Source organism: Bubalus bubalis, chromosome 3, assembly GCF_019923935.1.
Source record: "Bubalus bubalis isolate 160015118507 breed Murrah chromosome 3, NDDB_SH_1, whole genome shotgun sequence".
NCBI classification, from domain to species: domain Eukaryota; kingdom Metazoa; phylum Chordata; class Mammalia; order Artiodactyla; family Bovidae; genus Bubalus; species Bubalus bubalis.
In genome coordinates this window covers 80053981-80072058 of record NC_059159.1, presented here as the reverse complement: position 1 = coordinate 80072058, position 18078 = coordinate 80053981, and the positions used below count along the sequence as shown (strand labels likewise).

At 41.6% G+C, this 18078-nt stretch overlaps 1 long non-coding RNA gene across 3 annotated transcripts in view; it reads right to left on the bottom strand.

Annotated features, from left to right (window-relative positions):
• Window positions 1-6354: 6354 nt before the first annotated feature.
• Window positions 6355-18078, bottom strand: part of LOC112583852 — a 32418-nt gene continuing 20694 nt past the window's right edge. For 2 of the 3 annotated variants that reach the window (XR_006549783.2, XR_006549784.2), the window contains 3 exons: window positions 13056-13403; window positions 12200-12318; window positions 6355-7169 (listed from right to left, as the gene is read on the bottom strand). This is a non-coding gene — a long non-coding RNA (uncharacterized LOC112583852). Of the gene's footprint in view, window positions 7170-12199; window positions 12319-13055; window positions 13404-16369; window positions 16587-18078 lie in introns of all 3 variants that reach the window. The other variant, XR_006549785.2, reaches the window with a different exon arrangement.

The window sequence follows — 18078 nt, the reverse complement described above, 5'->3', positions numbered from 1 at the left end:
CATTGGAAAAGACTCTGATGCTGGGAGGGATTGGGGGCAGGAGGAGAAGGGGACAACAGAGGATGAGAGGGCTGGATGGCATCACTGACTCGATGGACGTGAGTCTGAGTGAACTCCGGGAGTTGGTGATGGACAGGGAGGCCTGATGTGCTGCGATTCATGGGGTCGCAAAGAGTCGGACACAACTGAGCGACTGAACTGAACTGATACCTATGAGAAGCTCACAGCCTAGCTGGGAGGAAGTACTAAAGAATCTCAAGGGAGTATGTCACCACAGACACATGAGAGTATCTCAGACTCACGTCCATCGAGTCGGTGATGCCACCCGGCCATCTCATCCTCTGTCGTCCCCTTCTCCTCCTGTCCCCAATCCCTCCCAGCATCAGAGTCTTTTCCAATGAGTCAACTCTTCGCGTGAAGTGGCCAAAGTACTGGAGTTTCAGCTTTAGCATCATTCCTTCCAAAGAAATCCCAGGGCTGATCTCCTTCAGAATGGACTGGTTGGATCTCCTTGCAGTCCAAGTTAGGGGACCTGAATTATGATCCAGTTCGTGTATCCTCTGCTGGACACTTCGCCTCTCCATCTCTAAATGAATCTGGATTGAAATTCCTTTAGACCCTAAATTCCTGACATGTCATTGCAGACATACAAATAGGTGTATATTACATGTGGCTGAAAGCAACTTTCTTAAGCCCTCAATGTCTTTGTGTCCTCATTTGAAAATGGAAGGTTGAATACGTGTCTTGTAAGATCTGGAGGAAATTAAAAGCAGTACTTCCAAAATACAGTCATGAATATACTCTTTGGTACAATAAATGGTAGCTAGAATCACAATAGATCTGCAGGTAGATTTATCAAATCAACAACTTTGCAGGGTAAAGGTAGTGATCTAACAATGTGCTTCAGGTGAGATTTGGTTCCCCTATTAAATATAATTTTGTTATTTTTCCTTTTGTGGGAATTAATGATCCCTCTTCGAATGCCATGTTCTATCTTTAAGGAAAGCATCCAAAGATTTCAGAGAATCCCCATGGGTAGAAGGGGTGACATAGTATGAGTTCTGTAATTCCTCAAACCCAGTTGGTAATCAGATCACCCAGAGTACTTATTAAAAATACGGATTCCTAGCCCAGCTCTCAGAAGGACTCTGATTCAGTAGGTAAATCTGTGGTAGGTAGCCTTCCAAAGCACACCTGGACCTTCCCCCACTTTGACATCTGGCTTCCACCGCATGCCAGGGTCCAGCCATAGTTTCAAGAGTAGTTTTCTGAGTAATTCCACTTCTGCGTATACATCCCAAAAGAAATGATATCAGTCCCTCAAACAGGTGAACATCCATGTTCACAGCAGGTTTATTCACAATAGCCAAAAGGGGGAAGCAAATCAAGTGTCTCTCAACAGAGGAACAAATGAAAAAAATGTGGTGAATACATACAATAGAGTATTATTCAGCCTTAATAAAGGAAGGACCACACTCTGGTGGTCCTGGGGTTAAGAATCTGCCTGTCCAGAGAGTAACATGGAAACTTACATTACCATGTGTAAAATAGACAGCCAATGGGAACTTGCTGTATGACTCAGGGAACTCAAATTGGGGCTCAGTAACAACCTACAGGGGTGGGATGGGATGGGATGGGAGGTGGGAGGCAGGTTCAAGAGGGAGGGGACATGTGTATACCTATGGCTGACTCATGGTGATGCTTGACAGAAACCAACACAATTCTACAAAGCAATTATCCTTCGATTAAAAAAATAAATAAATTAAAAATTTTTTTAAAAAGAGTCTGCCTGTCAGTGCAGGGAACACGGGTTTGATCCCTGGTCTGGGAAGATCCCACATGTCAAGGAGCATCTAAGCTCCTGTGCCACAACTATGGAAGCCCTCACGCCTGGAGTCTGTGCTCCTCAACAAGAGAAGCCAATGCAAGGAGAAGCCCACACACAGCGACAAAAACCCACCACAGCCAAACGAAAATAAACAAATGAGCTTTAAGAAAAAAAGAAAGGACATTGTGATATGCATTATAATGTGGATGAAACTTGAGGACATTATGCAAAGTGAGATAAGCCAGTCCCAGAAGGACAAATATTGCATAGTTACACTCAGACAAGGTATCAGAGGAACAGAAGGTATAAGGGTGATGGTAGATGCCTGAGGCTGGGAGGAGAAACAGTGAAGAGTTACTGTTGAACGGGTATGGAGTCTCAGGTGGGGAAGGTGAAACATCCTGGAGTGGAATGGAGGTGACAGCCGTACAACGGTGTGAATGCACCAAATGCCACAAACCGCACACCTGAAAAATGGTTAAGATGATACATTTTATTCATTTTTTTAATTTTTCTTTTTTAATGTGGATCATTTAAAAATCTTTATTGAATTTGTTACAATGTTGCTTCCGTTTTATGGGTTTTTTTCTTATTTTGGCTGTGAGGCATGTGGAATCTTAGCCCCCCAACAAGGGATTGAACCCACATCCCCTGCATCGGAAGGCAAAGTCTCAACCTCTGGACTGCCAGTGAAGTCCCAAGATGGTAAATTTTATGTTCTATCTCATTTCAGTTCAGTCATTCATTTGTGTCCGACTCTTTTCAATTCCATGGACTGCAGCATGCCAGGCGTCCCTGTCTTTCACCATCTCCACAGAGTGCTCAAACGCATGTCCATCGAGTCGGTAATGCCATCCAACCATCTCGTCCTCTGTTGTCCCCTTCTTCTCCTGCCTTCAATCTTTCCCAGCATCAGGGTCTTTTCCAATGAGTCCGTTTTCTTCGTATCAGGTAGCCAAAGTATTGGAGCTTCAGCTTCAGCATCAGTCCTTCCAGTGAATATTCAGGACTAATTTCCCGTAGGATTGACTGGTTTAATCTCCTTGCAGTCCAAGTGACTCTCAAGAGTCTTCTCCAACACCACAGTTCAAAACCATCAATTCTTCATCATTCAGCTTTCTTTACGGCTCAACCCTCACAACCATTCTATCTATTTTACTACAAAATAAATAAATAAACTAGAGTGGTAGGGGAAAAAATGGTTTCTGGCTAGGGGAAGGGAGAGACTTATTCTGAGGATCCCATAAACTAGGTTGCCTTCTAAGCACTGGGGAAATGGTTACTTTTCTCAAAAAACACACGTACCTTCTAGAGAGAGAAGAACTGGACTATTTGAATGAATCAGACCAACAGTGAAAAAACTCCTCCTCCATAGCAGCCTGTGGAGTCAGAAAAGGGAGCCATCAACTCCTCCAGAGAAAGCTAGACATACTTAATTTACGTGTTGATTTTTGGCTTTGTTGGGTCTTTGCTGCGGCATGGATTTTTTCTCTAGTTGTGGCAAGTGGGTGTGCGCATGCTCAGTTGTCTCCAACTCTTTGCAACCCAGTGAGGGAAGCTGAAGTCATCTCAGGAATACAGCACAGATTCTCTTCTGAAGGTCTGACTCTGCTCTTATTCGCCTCCTGCCCAGTGCTTTCAGAACCAACACTGCGTCCTCCCCTGCTCCAGCCACTACCCCATCTTCTCTGCTTCCAGGTGCTTCATCTCCTGTCCTGACATCCTAGCTTGATCTTCATGAGCACCAGTTGACTGACACTTTACAGAGGGCTGAGAAATTCTTTGTCAGTCAGAGGTTAGGTCTTTTAGGAAAGTCTTCACTTATACCTATATTCTGTGGTTCTTTTTTGTCTTGCTTTGCTTTTTAAATATCATCCACTTAATCTATTGTAGAAATATGTAAAAGCAGATAATAAAAAAGAAACATATCTCCTCCAGCTGTGCTAATTTTGGTCATCCTGTACATTATATCTTTTGTAATGTTGAGTAACTTCTCATGTGCCTATCGGTCATTTGTATATCTTCTTTCGATAAATGTCTATTCAGTTTCTTAGTTCATATGATAGCTTGATTATTTGCTGTTGTGGTATATTTTTGTTGAGCATTACAGGTTTTGTATTTATCTTATAGCTGGATGTTTATACTTTTTGATCACCTCCATCCTGTATTTCCTCGCACCAATTCTCTGCCTCTGGTAACCACAAGCATGATGCATGATTTCTGTTTGCTGTGAGTTTATTCTGGTTTTGGATTTCACAAATAAATGTGATCATACAATTAAAAAAATGAAAAATAAAAATCACCTATAGAAGGTTGGATGACATCACTGACTCAATGGACATGAGTTGGAGCAAACTCCGAGAGATAGTGAAGGACAGGGAAGCCTGGCAGGCTGCAGTCCATGCAGAGAGGTTGCAGAGAGTTGGACATGACTTAGCAACTGAACAACAGCAATAATCCCATCATCTACCTCCAGAAATACTACCTTAGTCTGTGTGGCCAGCTTCAGTGTGTTTTATCTTGGGTGATGGCGCCTCTAGATGTTTGTGAAATGAGATCCCAACATTCACCATCCCCCATACACATGCGCAGTTCTCAGCCTCAGGTTTTCTAAAAGGCAGGATCCCTCGAGGGGCAAAAAGCAGAGTCAACTGCTACAGGGGCCAGGAGCCTGAAATTGAGGACAAGACAAGAAAAAAAAGCCATTTCCTGCAGCCCCTATGCTTCAAAGCCCACTGCCCTCCCCACCTCTCATATCCATTCCTCCAAACACAATGCTCTGAAATCCCAGCCCTTTGGACTACACCCGCCCTGCCAGGAATCGGGCACCGTGCCATCCCAGCAGACAGGCTGGAGAATAGGTAGTCGATGTTGATTTCCTGGGACAAATAGGAGCATCAAGTGTGGATGCTGAAAACAGGATTCCTAGGTGAGAATTTATCCTTCAACACTCAAATCAAGACAGACACAGTCAGAATTCTAGCTGAGGGACAAATTCATTCTGACCCAAGAGGAACAGCTGTCAAGTCTTGGCGGGGGAAACACATCTGTTGAGAGGGGAGGGCAACAGTGAGGCCAGGGAGCTCTCCGGTGGGTTCCCCTCACATTCTGCAGAATCCATCTTCAAGCCAAAGCAAGCTTGCTCGGCCCAGGCGGCATCTGGTTAAGCAGCCATTAGAATGCAGAGCTGCACTCACAGGCTCTCCAGATACATAGAGTCCATAACATTTGGGCTGCAGCCTTAACTCATTATTTGCTATGAAAGTTTATGCAGTCACAAAATTAAATGAGAAAAGCACATTAGGAAGGGTTTGAAACCTACTTAGCTCATGCTTGACAACAGCAAAAGAGCACAGCGTAGCTATCAGCTTAGCAGTTCTCCTTCCCAATTTAAATCATGGCTAGACCTTCTGGGAAGTTCCAAGCAAACAGGAGCCTCTCACACATGCTAGGTCCGCCCCCAATGGCCCAGGACCACTCCCCGCATCACAGAGGTAAGCCGGCCCCGTCTGTAGCAATGCCTCTTACAGGATGTTGCTGGGGCCTCTGCTCCTGTGCCCACTTTGCAAAAGTCTCAAACTGCTGTCTACAGGCTCCGTGGGGTCATTTTAAACAGGGTCTGGAAATTCCCATTCAGCCACATATTAGGCCTTTCAATAAAACCTTTTCCTTTACTAAATCCTGGGTCAGCAAATTATGGCCCCCAGGGCAAATCCAGCCTCCTATCTTTTTACTGGACTACAATTGCTTTACGATATTGTTAGTTTCTGCTGTACAACAAAGTGAATCAGCCATAGGGAGGGGATATGGCTGGACCTGCCTCTCACCCCAACCCCCAGCCCCCAGCCCAGCCTTCTAGGTTATCACTGAGCACCGAGCTGAGCTTCCTGTACTTTACGGCACTATTTCTACACATGGTACTATATATATGTCAACCTATATAGCTACATTCTAATACACACACTCTCTGGGGTTACTTTTACTTTTCTAAAATAAACCAGAAATTTTAAAATAACAATAACAGGCAAAAGTCAAATGGAAACCCCATCCTTTATTTCTTCAATTCAGTTCAGTTCAGTCACTCAGTCGTGTCTGACTCTTTGCAACCCCATGAATTGCAGCACGCCAGGCCTCCCTGTCCATCACCAACTCTCAGAGTTTACCCAAATTCATGTCCATTGAGTCGGTGATGCCATCCAGCCATCTCATCCTCTGTCGTCCCCTTCTCCTCCCGCCTCCAATCCCTCCCAGCATCAGGGTCTTTTCCAATGATTCAACTCTTCGCATGAGGTGGCGAAAGCCAGATTGTAGAGTTATCTCAGTTCAGTTCAGTCACTCAGTTGTGTCCGACTCTTCAAGACTCCATGAATTGCAGCACGCCAGGACTCCCTGTCCATCACCAACTCCCGGAGTTCACTCAAACTCATGTCCATCGAGTCGGTGATGCCATCCAGCCATGTCATTCTCTGTCGTCCCCTTCTCCTCCTGCCCCCAGTCCGTCCCAGCTTCAGAGTCTTTTCCAATGAGTCAACTCTACTAATAGATAAAGTCATTGAAGCTGAGGAAGTAATAAAGTAGTGTTTATTGAGCAACTATTATATGAAGTAGTACAACAAGCAGTATTACAGGCATTTTGAGAAGTTAGTTCCAGCAGCACAACAAGGGCTAGTTTGGAGGCAGACAGATCAGCCAAGAGGTTACTATTAATATAATCATAAGGGCAATGGTAGCAGGACAAGAAAGGAGGGGAGACTCAAGTCCTCTGGTCAAACAAGAAAATGCAAAACCTGGGAATAAGAGAAAGTGGCAAAAAAAGAAATAAAAAAGACAAAGATGTTTCTAGACTGAAGGAGTCAGAGAAGGTGAGGCTTTTTATCCAAGAGTCAGTGAGGACAGAGGAGGTGAGGGCACAAGATGGAGAGAGAACAGATGCTACTGAGAAAACCCAGACTTGTACAGTTTGAGAAGCTGCTGGAACCTTCATGTGGACCCAGGAGGTGAGGGGGATGAAAATTCAAGTGTGACTCTCAGTAGCTAGTGATGTAGACTCAGGAGTCATCAGTATAGACGGGGAAAGAACATGGAGGATGACCTTGTTTCAAGAGTCGATGGAGGCACAGGAACCAACTGAGCACAGTGAGAGAAAGAGCAAGAAAAGAACCGGAAAAGCCTGGTGCCAAGGCAGGAAGAGGAGCGGAGGGTCTCCTGGGGCCACAGCACTAACGAGACCAAGATCAAGTCTGATCAATACTTCTGAGACACTCCGCCCGAAACCAGGCCAGGAGAGCAAAAGCCATACTGCAGAGCTGGAAGCCAGCAGACTGAAGAAGTGGAGTCCAGCCTGGAAGAGAGGGAGCAGGGAATTAATGGAATAGCCATTGGAGACATGAAGGTCTTAACTGGCCAACTTCGAGCTTTTTCCTCCACTGATTTCGCTGTTTTTGATTTTGACGTGCTCGAGTACTTGGGTCTTATCATCTTATTTCTGCATTCACTCTCCTTCCTGACACTTGAGTTTGCCTAATCTGGTCTCCAGGTAACTGCACCCCATAGAATTCAACTGCATTAAGGATTAAATAGGATTTTTGTGAGCAAGCCTCAGCACAACTATTTGTAATAACGACTATAAAGGAAGCTCAACTATTCAGGATGCAGTCTGCCTCAGCTTCTGTTCATAGAGGCTTAATTTATGTCTTTTCTGCGCCTCATGCCCTAGAGAAGGAAAGGGATTTCAGTTAAAAGACTGTGTGCAAGCAAAAATAGTTTTTAATTTCCTGGTGAATTAACCTATAAGTATAATCATATCTTGGATTTCTCTTTCTCTCTTTTTCACACACACACACAGTAGACATTAAAGAAAGTTACATGAGTTGTTCTGGCTCTGGGATCATCATTATAAGTCTTAATAATATGGTTTTCAAAACATTTTTGTGTTGGCTCTGTAGCCAATCTTAACTGTAAAGATGATAAGCAGTTACTGCTATATTACAAATAAAACTTAACACCTGTCTCTGTCTAACCTGCTGCAGTTTATTATTATTGTTGTTGTTGTTATAAGAAAAGGAAAAAGCAACCCTATAGGTATAACCCTTCACAGAAGAAAAATATGCTGGCAACTCATTATTTCAGGTTGTTATTATGTTAGATGATAGCTTCAAGGTATAAGGCACACTTCTACAATGATCACATTAAGGCAGAACCTCATTAATAATAGATGAGCTCTGATTATATCCATTCCTGATGTTATTTTAATAACCTGTGGCATTTTTGCAACAAAAAATAATCATTTGAACCTTTTTTGCTTTTTTAAAAAAAAGTTATCCTTGCCATCTCTTGGTCCCAAGTTGTAGAAAACAGGCTGCTTTTGAATCAAGGAATAGTCTGATAGGAGTCTTTCTAGTGCCTTTTACTAGTAAGAATTGACATTTCAAAGAATAGTAAGAATAACAGACTGAATTTCTGGCCTTTTAGAGACGTAGGGAGAAAGGACTTGATCATTTTTCATTGTTGTGTGTCATGATTTGAGTTTTTTAATAGAACACATCAGCTTCTGCATTTACACCAGGCTCAAATGCCTTGTATTTCCTACCAGTACATTTGATCCAGTACAGCTATGATCTGGAAGGCTTGAACAGATATTCTGTATAAAGTACCTAGCTTGTTATTTTACATTATCAGAAACTTTATTGTTGTTTTTCCCAGTTTTTGTTCAGTTCATCACCTCTTACACATAAAAGCCTCATGTGTTGGGCTTAATAATGGCCTCTCATGAAAAGATCTCCATATACAGCAAAAACAACTTTGCAGAGATGAATAAGAATCTTGAGATGGGAGATTGTGCTGGATTATTCAGTTATATCTGTAATTACAAGGGTCCTTACAGGATGTGCTTGGAAAGTGAAGGAAGGATTTACTTCACTTAGTATGGTAATCTCTAGGTCCATCCATGTTGCTGCAAATGGCATTGGTTCATTCTTTTTTATGAAGGAGTAAAGAACCCAGCTGCCAATGCAGGAAACATAAGAGATGCGGATTTGACATCTGGGTCAGGAAGATCCCCTGGAGAGGGGCATGCCACCTACTCCAGTATTCTTGCCTGGAGAATCCCATGGACAGAGGAGCCTGGCAGGCTACAATCTATAGGATCATAAAGAGTTGGACACAACCGAAGCAACTTAGCACACATACACGCAATATTTCATTATATATATAGCAGACAAAGATAAATATCATATCACTTATATGTGGAATCTAAAAAAAAAAATGATACAAGTGTAGTAAGGTCACAGACTTTGAAAACAAACTTATGATTACCAAAGGGAAAGGTGAGGGAAGGGATAAATTAGGAGTTTGGAATTAACATATACATTCCTCAATGGCTCAAGAAGTAAAGAATCTGCCTGTAATGCAGGAGAAATAGGAGACACAAGTTCAATCCCTGGTTCAGGAAGATCCCTGGAGACAAAGAAATGGCAACCCACTTCAGTGTTCTTACCTGGAAAATCTCATGGACGGAGAAGCCTGGCAAGCTACAGTCCATAGGGTCACAAAGGGTTGGACACAACTGAGCAACTGAGTATGCATGCATATATAAATAGATAATCAACAAGGACCTTCTGTATAGCACAGGGAACTCTACTCAATATTCTCTAATGACCTATATGGGAAAAGAATCTGAAAAAGAATGCATTCATAATATATGTATAACTGAATCACTGTGCTGTATGCCTGAAACTAATACAACACTGTAAATCAACTCTAATGCAAATTAAAGATTAAATTAAAAAATAGAATAAGTAAAAAAAAAATACTTTATTACTTAAAAAAAAAAAAGTGAAAAGAGGAGCCACAAAGCAAGGAATTTGGGCAGGCACCAGAAGCTGAGAAAGGCAAAGAAACGAATTCCACCTTCACAGCCCTAAAAGAGCCAGCCCTGCCCACATCCCAATTTCAGACCCATAAGATTCACTGCAGATTCCTGACTTCCAAAACTGCAAGAGAATACATTTGTGTTGTTTAAGCCACTAAGTATGCAGTAATTTGTTACAGTAGCAATTGGAAAGTAATACACACCACATCTGCTTTCCTTTCAAAAGAACAAGAGAGAAGGGTAGATTTCAAGGAGCAGAGGAAAAGGAAATAGGGATTCAATAGACATTATTATAATCCCTGTGATCTTGAACAAAAGAAGATGTGCTTTAGTAAATCATAATTTTCTTATTGAAATATAATGGATTGGGAGGGGAGTTTGGGAGAGAATAGATACATGTATAAGTAGGAATAAGTCCCTTAAGCTGTTCACCTGAAACTATCACAACACTGTTTGTTAATCAGCTCTACTCTGATACAAACAAAAAGTTAAGAAAAAAAAGAATACTGATTTGTGACAGGGAACTGTGTTCAATATTCTGCGATAAGTCATAATGAAAAAGTATATATATACACACACACACACATATGAATCACTTTTTATACAGGAGAAAATAACACAACATTGTAAATCAAACAAACTTAAATAAAATACATTTTTTAAAAAAAAGAAATAAAATGCTTGCCTATATAGAAAGTTGAAAGGTTCAGGACAAAGAAAGAAAAATAAACAGCCATTTTGAATATTCTATTTTTTCCTCCTAGTCTTTTTTGTACATTTATTTTTATATACTTGAGCTTATACTATCAGGGTATTGGAAATAACCATGGAAAACAGGTCTTTGTTGCCCGTTTTTGCAGATAAGGAAACTGAGGACCAGAGACATGAAAGTCATTTTGCCCAGTCATTCTGCTCATGAAGGACAGAGCCTGGATTCCAACCCAGATCTTTCTTAACAGCAAACAAAGTTAGGAGATGGAGATAAAACTATGGAGGGTAAGGTCCATCCATTTTGACAGAGGCTAAATTCCACTCTTACTCAAGGAAGTCCCAAGTTTCCTGAAAGTTTGAGAATGAGGTGCTGATGTGACTCTCCAGTAGCATCATCTCCCTTTATCCTAAACTGACTCTCCTAACAGGCTAATGAGACCAGGAAGACATTAGGTAGTTGTAATTGATATTGAGAATGAGATGCATAAATTCAAATCCCCTATCAAACCAGCATCTAAACTGCTCTATCCATAGAGCTGAAGGGAGATTTTTTTTTAAAGTTTTGCATCTTGGAATCCTCCAGAAAAAAAAAGGCTTTCACATCCATGGATTCTGTTCATTGTGCTATCAATAACTACATGACTCTATTTTCTTCCACTTATGTGTATTTGCTTTGTCTTTTCAAAGAAAACTTAGAAAAGGAGAAAGAAAATGAAGAAAGGGAGGGAAGCCGAGGAAGGGAGGGAGGGAGGGAGGAAAAGAGACAGACAAAGAAAGTCAAGCTCTTTGCAATGTGAAAAGCTGATTAACATGTTCTCACAATTTTACATTTTGGTTGCATCCATAGGCTCATTTTAAAAAATTATTATTCACTAAACATTTCTGTTTGTGTCAAACAATTGGGAATTGCTTGCATTGAACAGTTTAATGTCTCATGCAGTCAGTGATGTAGAGAAATTAATGTAAATGAAAATAAATTGGGTATTATGCCCAGTAGGAAAGCACCTCAGCCTGTATCCCTCATCTAATTCACTGCCTGAGCCAGGCTGCAGAACCTCTAAAGCAGTGTAATTTCCTCATTCGAAAGGTGCAAAATACAGCCTCCACTAATGGTCAATTTGAAAGATGTTTCATCTGGGGAGAGTGGCCGCACCTCAGGAAGTACTGGGGAAACTGCTGTCCTCTATATGGGTTCTGGCTGGGACATTCATCCTGAAGGCAATTTGAAGAAAGAGACAATAGGCAATAAAGCTAAATCATTCCAGAGACATCAGAGGGCTGTCCTCTGCACCTGGGCGGTGGAGCTGGGCTGCAGCCCAGGCTTTTCTATCTACTCAGAGTACAATTCCCCCTCCTTCAAGGTCAATCCCCCTCATAAAGGGGAAAGGGAAATGGGGTTGGAACTGAGATGAGATCTCTGACCCCCTTTGCACAGAAAGTCTGCAGCCACTGTGCTGCTCACATTTCTCTCTTTATGCATGTACCTATTCTTCCTAGACCGAGGGCCTGACTGCTCCAGGTCATCTGACTACCTGGTTACTATGCATGAGGATTCACTGTTGCTTACGTTAGGACCCAAGAAGATGACGATGGTGGTGATGATGACATGATGACAAGGATAGAAGCTAGACTTGGTTTATCACTTACCATGCACCAGTTTAAAAGCCATATATATATATATATATTTTTTTTTTCTTATTTAATACTCCAATCAATCCTAGGAGGCAGGCACTATCGCCATCGCCACCCTCTACATGAAGAAGCTGAGACAGAGAGGCTAAATAACTTACCTGACACAGCAGCAGCTGGTAAGCGGAGGAACTAGAAACCTAGCTGGCTGTCTCCAGTCTTCAGCCAGTAATTCTTCTGCCTCTTTTCCATTTATAGTTGTTAACCCTCACAGCAGCCCCTAGGACAGATAACGTTATCTGTGGTTTATAGATGGGGAAACTTGGCTCCGCCCAACTCACTCAGCTTCTCACATTTATTTATAATTCCATAGGGCACTGGTTTGCAAACATTTTTCTTCTGCTGAAGTCTTCCAAGAAGGGGAAATGTATCGGAGGCTCAAAGCCAAACAAAATTTTTCAGTTTGGAGTGAGCAGTCACTCTTCACATTCCCACTTGCAGCAGGGGAACAAAATTATCTTTGTTCCTTACATACTACTTATCATAATTCCCAATCATCTGATGTCATTGTCTGATACTTATTCTTTGTCTATCCGCACAACTAGTCTGTAAGTTCTATGAGGTCAGGAACTTAGTCTAGCTTACTCACCTTTGTATGGCTAGCACCTAGCAATGCTCTAGACATAAAGTAAGCTATCAGCAGCTATTTGTTGAAATGTGCAAGTTACTAATACTTTTCCCTCAATCCCATTATGGAGCAAATCAAGATATAACAGAACTTCCAAAAATTAGAGAGTGGAGGGAAGTGTTAAATGAGGTTCTCAATTGATTGAGATTTTAGTTCACTTCTATTGCTATAAATCACTTTGCAGGGCATGATTGCCACTGAGGGCTTCCTGGGTGGCTCAGATGGTAAAGGTAAAGAATCCACCTGCCAATGCAGGAGACATAGGTTCGATCACTGAGTCAGGAAGATCCCCTGGAGAAGTAAATGGCCTCCCACTCCAGTATTCTTACCTGGAGAATTCCATGGACAGAGAAGCCTGGTGGGCTGCAGTCCATGGGGTTGCAAAATTCAGACACGATTGAGCACACATGTATGCATGCTGCCACTGTGGGGAAGGAATGGTGACTTAGGCCATAGACACGGGCTCCAGCCACTTGGCACAACAGTGCAGGAGAAGGGATGAGAGGATAAACCCAACAAGCGTCTTGGGAGATCAGCAACCACACTGATGCACAAAGAGGCTATCTTCTTTAATTCTGAAAAGCGTTCCAGAGCATACTGGTAAATTCCCAAGAGAAACTGAAGTAGCATTTTCTGAAACATGTCGATGTTTCAAAGGTTTCTATCAGGAAGGTCTGCTAAAAAAAATTAAAGAAATCATGAAAGTAATGTCAGTAAATTTGGCTGGATCAAGTAAATACATAAAGTAGTCACAAATAAGGGAGAAGGCAATGGCACCCCACTCCAGTACTCCTGCCTGGAAAATCCCATGGACAGAGGAGCCTGGAAGGCTGCAGTCCATGTGGTCGCTGAGGGTCGGACATGACTGAGCGACTTCACTTTCACTTTTCACTTTCATGCATTGGAGAAGGCAATGGCAACCCACTCCAGTGTTCTTGCCTGGAGAACCCCAGGGACGGGGGAGCCTGGTGGGCTGCCGTCTATGGGGTCATGCAGAGTCGGACACGACTGAAGCGACTTAGCAGTAGCAGTCACAAAGTTAAAAGGACTTTAGAAAAGTCTTATTTTTAGTAAGTAGGACAAACACTATCAAAAGGTCACCCAAATTAACAGGAAAAACTCTCAGTAGACAATTCTGCAATGGGATTAAACACAGTTCTCTAGAGAATTCTAGTGGAACTAATTCTCCGTTAAATGACTAATAAATATAAAGCTGTTTAATTTCACTGGAAAGTAGAAGAACTGTGACTTAAAAAAAATCAGGCAATGCCAATTTTTGAAAGTTAGATTTACTGAAGTATAATTTACATATAGTAAAATTCATCCTTTTCAAGATTATAGTTCAGTGAGTTTTGACAAATATACACAGTCATGAAACCATGATCAAAATCAAATGATAGAACATTTACATCATCCCTAAAAAGTTCCCTTGGACCCCTTTCCTGTCAACCCATTCCCTTATCTTCAGACACTGGTCTAATTTTTTCCCTATAGTTCTTTGTTTTCATTTAATTTACATCATATAAATAGAATAATGAAGTTAAGTAGCCTTTAGAGCCTGGTTTAATGTCTTTTTTAGTCTGTCAAATCAGTAAAGATATAACAGGTAATATTAATGTTTGTGAGTGTGCTCCAACATAGCTCAGTTCTGTTCAGTTCAGTCGCTCAGTCGTGTCCGACTCTTTGCGACCCTGTGAATCGCAGCACGCCAAGCCTCCCTGTCCATCACCAACTCCTGGAGTTCACTCAGACTCACGTCCATCGAGTTAGTGATGCCATCCAGCGATCTCATCCTCCGTCGTGTCGGACACGACTGAGTGACTGAAACTGAATTGCATTAAGATATACAGTGGGATTTACCCAATCCTAGGAATTTCCTTGCCAAAGGTTCTGAATAGTGACTGGCTAACTTCTATGAAAGCACCTTAAGAATGAACAAGGGAAAAGGGAAAATACTATGTGATTTCACTTGTATGAGGTGCCTAGAGTTAGTCAAATTCAAAGATATACAAAGTAGAATCATGGTTTCCAAGGGCTGCAAGTGTGGTGGGGGTGATGTGGAATTACTTCATTCTTTAATGGGTAAAGAATTTCAGTTTTGCATGATGAAGAGAATTCTGGAGATGGATGATGGTAATGGTTGTACAGTATAAATATACTTAATACTCTGGAACTGCACACTCAAAAATAGTAAAAATGAAAAGTTTTATGTTATGTGTATTGTACCATAATTTTTAAAAGGGAATGAAATGATCAAATAGGTGAGTTATGGTCATATCTTACAGGCCTTGGAGTTGAATTTCAGTATCTTCTGAGTGTTAAGTGCTTGTGTTTAAATCAACTTACGAAAAAAAAGTATTATTATTCTGCTGCAAACGATCTAGTGTCAAACACCACAGTGACATTCAGATGAAACTGGCAACATTTGGGCTCAAGAAGCAGCTAGTGTCCCACCATCACGTGGCTTAAGCTGTCTCTCCTGCGTAAGTGGACACAACTGGAGACAATTTAAACTGCACTCCCAGAGAGAGCAAACCCCTGATACCCAGCCACCTCACACATTTACAGCTGGGAGGTGACCGAGATCACCCAGCCTTGTTGCTCTGAACACGAGGCACAACCTTGCCAGTGTGAGAAAACATTCTTTTCTCTATGTGCATCCTCTGGGAAGTTTGCAATTCAGCATTGGCGCTAACCAGTACAACTGGCTCTCTCTGCCAGGCCAGCTCATTACTGGACAACCCGAGAGAAAGTTGCTGGAGGCATCCAGAGAGAAACTGGCTTGTCTCTCCTCATCATCTTACATCCAAGTGCTTAGAGGGAGCTTCACTGTGGTCCCCAAGTTCTAACTGAAAACATCGATTGTGTTTCAAAAAAAATCAGTAGGACAGAGGAAAGAATGTCATTGGTAGCTAAAGTAGCATGTCCAGGGGCTGGAAAAAGCACTGGTGGAGTTAGGGCTAGTAAAGGATGAAGGAAGGAGTGTGCATGCCTGATAAAGTTTCTAAGCCACACAGAACTGAAGCTGGGCTTTGGTTATCTTTGCATGGGTAACAGTGTAGCATACAGCTCTTGATTACATTTTCTTTGATTTCTTTATGCCATGTGATCCCTGTATATCTTATAATTGAACTCTAAAAACTCCACGCAGACACTCTGCAGAGTATCCAAGAGCAGCCATAGATAAGCCCTCCAAAACTCTGTCTAACATTGATGACTAAGAGAAAAGTATTTCACTGACTTCTTAAGAATCCTCATAGAATTAAGGCTCCTTATAGAATTAATGTAATCATCTGGTGGTGGATTAGCATTTTCTAAATAAAGGAGCAAGTCCCCGCAGGGATGCAAGACGTGAGGTAGTGATGAATTAGTGTCTCATTTAGGCTTTGCAGTGAGCGAGAAGCTTAACATACCTGTTCTTGGTGTGCCTGTGCATTATTATTGTGATATGGTAACAGTGTTTTGAGAATTATTAATTGCAGGATATTGTGGGAACCTATGTATACCAGCTCCTCTAATCCTTAAAACATTATCAGGTCAGTATCATTCCTAGTTCATAAATGAAGAAATCAAACTCAACATGTTTAATAACTTGTCCAGGATCACATTGTTAAGAAATACCAGATCTGTGACTCAAACTCACATTTCTCTGACCCAGAAAACTCAGTGTTAATCATCATGGTTCAGCAAGCGTATGTCTTTGTTGGATTGATGAAGTCTTGAGGGGCGTGCCATTCTTTGACTACTTCTCTCAAGAGGCATGTAGACAAAGCTGGATGTTGGGAATGTATAAATTTTATCCTTCAGGCAGAACAGATGTCCAAACTTGAAGTTCCGTAACATCCACTGACCACGACAGGCTGTCTCATCAGGAGAGGAAATGGAAACTTAACTAAGAAGTGAGTTCCCCTGTTTTCAACCTTGGCTTTTGAAGCCTTCTTCAAAGGACTATTGTTTGAATTGCATCGGCTTTAAGCAGGGATTAGCATATCTGGGTTCAAATTCAAATTCCACCACTGGTTAACTTGGTCAAGTTGCATAATTCCCTGAGTCTCGGTTTTCTTATATACAAAATGGATATCACACTAATGTAAAAGTTAAGCTCCTTTCTAACATTTGCCACTTAAATAAGCATGTCTGTAAGGTTTCAGTTTTTATTTCTCTAATCACTGATTTCTCTAAGAACTATATCTTCTTTGGCAAATTGTCTGTCAAAAATTTTTACACATTTTTTTAAAACTTGGGTTGTTAGTTGTCTTAGCATTAATTCTTGAGAATTTTTTTTTTTTTAATAAATTCTGGATACTTACCAAGAGTAGGTGAGAACACGGAACATCTGGAACTCTCATGCATTGCTGGTAAGAATGCAAAATGGTAGAACCACTTTGGAAAATTGCTGGGCAATTTCTAGAAAAGTTAAATATGTACCTACAATATGACCCAGCCTTACCACAAAGAGGGTTTTACCCAAGAGAAATGAAAATGTGTGTCCAATGATTTGTGTGTGAGTTTTCATAGCACCCTTATTGGTAACAGGCCCAAACTAAAAACAGCCCAAATGTCCATAAGCAAGTAAATGGATAAACAAACTGTGGCATAGCCATACGATGGAACATTATCAAAAAGGAAAGAAGTACTGATACCTGCTTACAATATGCCAAAGCTCAAAATAATTATGCTGAGTGAAAGAAATCAGACAAGAAAGAGTATGTGTTGCATGATTCTGTGCATGCTAAGTCACTTCAGTCGTGTCCAACTCTGCAACCCTAACGACCATAGCCTGCCAGGCTCCTCTGTCCATGTGATTTTCCAGGCAAGAATATTGGAGTGGATTGCCATTTCCTTCTCCAGGGGATCTTCCCGACCTGTTTTTCTTATGTATCCTGCATTAGTAGGCATGTTCTTGACCACTAGCACCACCTGGGAAGCCCTATACGATCCCACATATAGGATCTACATATTGCAATTCTACAAAGTGCAAATTAATCTATAGTGACTGAGGCAAATCAGTGATTGCCTTGGGCCAGGTAAAAATCTATGGGGGTAGGGGTTGGAGGGAAGGAACACAAAGAAAAAAGGAAATGTTCAAGGATGATGGATATATTCATTATTTTCCTCATGGTGATAGTTTCCTTGATAGATAAAATGTATCAATTTGTGCTCTCTAAATATGTGTAGTTTCAGATCAGATCAGATCAGTCACTCAGTCGTGTCCGATTCTTTGTGACCCCATGAATCGCAGCACGCCAGGCCTCCCTGTCCATCACCAACTCCCGGAGTTACTAGTCCCTTATCCTAGGAATTGCCCCTGATACAGAGGAGGAGCCCTCTGTAGTCATACCTGGACCACAT